Raw genomic sequence first — 2,149 nt, forward strand, 5'->3', positions numbered from 1 at the left:
CTCTCTCTCTCTCTCTCTCTCTCTCTCTCTCTCTCTCTCTCTCTCTCGTCTCCGAGCGTTTGTTTCAGAATGCCCTGAGTGGGTGGTGCTCAATTGGATTCAGTGAGCCATTAAAGCTGTATCAATGCAATATTTCATCGAACAGCGAATCTCTGACGTCGCTTTGGTTTCTCAAATGTGCTGCGGTGTGTGATGTGCGGAGCGTGCGAGAGACTCCGGGGATGAGTGACAGGCGGAGGAGGGGGAGGCGAGGTTAGAGGGAGATGCTGCGGAGCATCGAATGACAGATGTGCAGATGTGCGTCTGTGTTGCGTTTTTGTAGGGAAGAAGAAGGGGGGGGAGGGGGGTAATGCTCATTAAAGCAGCGCACCTGCAGCCTATCAAAGAGCCTTTATCTTTTATCAAGGCAAATCTGCTCAAGCGCGCAGCGCGAGACGTGAAAAGAAGCAGGCCGCGCTGCACGCTCGGTCTGACTCATTCTCTCTGTGCGTCTCCTGACCAGGGGATGGTACCTGGCCCGGTAATCCTGTCAGGAATGCGCGAGGATGCGTTTAGATGCATTTGGCCGAGAAATAGAGGCAGCGCTTCCAGCTGGAACATCTGTGCAGAGAATGTCACTGTGATATCTTTAGCCAACAGGAGGGAGTCACACCGTAGATTATCTGTAAGGCTCTACTGCAACTATATGTGCACTCTGATCACGTCTAAATACAGCCGTGATATCAGGTCACAGGACATTTGAACTTTGCTAAACTGCATCTTCAAACAAAACTTGGATAAACTGGTTTGGAATACTTTTTTCCTCACAAATGGAACGAGTCAAAAAAAAAAATAAATAAATAAAGTCTCTTATTTACTTCGAAGATTTTAGAATATCATTCTAAAGCACTTTGGATGCTTGTGATTGCTCTTCTTAATGTGTAACCAGTATGTCAACTGTGTGTTTGGTGTGCATTTCTGTGTTTTTGTGCATGATCATATATTCTCTTATGCAAAAGGATTTTGATCTCAATGACACTACTTGATTCAATAAAATCTCAGAATAATAAATCAGAAATTATAGCTGCAACTAATGATTATTTTCATTATTAATTAAAATTTGGATTTTTTTTTCTCCTTTTAATCAATTTAGCATTTAGTTGTTGACTGACTAAACAATTAATTGACCAATCATTTCAGCATTAACATATATTCATTGATATATACGCTGACTTATTTGACCTGTTAGGGCCAGGTTCCAACATACAATGTTAATAACAGTAAGGGTGGAAGAAGTCACTGGATAAATCATTTCATTGGCAGGGGGATTGTGTGTGTGTGTGTGTGTGCGTGTGTGTGTGTGTGTGTGTGTGTGTGTGTGTAACTGTGCTGATACATAGCAGTTCACTGGGGTGGAGACACAGCGCTTCATATTAAGTCCATTTGTTTGTGAGCGTGTTATGTTTTAATCCTCTGTAGACTTATATCTGCATAATGATTTTGACTAATGCATGATCAAATGTAGCTCTTATCTTGAATATTTTGTGACAGATGTATTCGTGTGGTGTAGCCGCCTGCATAATGTGTGTAAACTAGCAGACTGGCTTTTCCACACAAATGATGACGACAGCGCGGGTGTGTTAGGAAGTGATGCCAGATTGACGTGAAGCTAAATATTTCCATATGATGCAACTTTTTGTAACATTTGCAGAAGTGTATGTGGCAATAATTCCAGTCAGTCAAAATAGATCTTACAACCCTGACCACAGTATACATCAAATTACATCCCATCCACCGAGCCGGTCCTGCCATGATGTCTAAACCAATGACAAGGGGACACTGTTGGTTAAAAATGACACTGAATGGAAAATTGCATTTAGCATTTTTTTGGATCGCTACCAGAAATGCATCAACTTTCCACTTTTCATGAGCAATAAAGTGGTCCACATTTCATATGAATATACCCTGACTTCTCTCTAACGGGTCTTTTTTTTCTTCCTGTCCTGCTTCTGCTGCCCTCATCAGGAGGCCCGTGAGGCCTCTGTGCTGCTGGGTCTTCGGCTCTGGTGTTGACAAGATTCCTGCCATAAGAATGAGTGAACATGTTCTCCAACACGACTTGATGAGAAAAACAGACTCCTCACCATATGAAACCTACCTCTGCTTTTGG

The sequence above is a fragment of the Anarrhichthys ocellatus genome, unplaced genomic scaffold (genome assembly GCF_004355925.1).
Source record: "Anarrhichthys ocellatus isolate YVR2014 unplaced genomic scaffold, GSC_Weel_1.0 scaffold2, whole genome shotgun sequence".
Lineage (NCBI taxonomy): Eukaryota > Metazoa > Chordata > Actinopteri > Perciformes > Anarhichadidae > Anarrhichthys > Anarrhichthys ocellatus.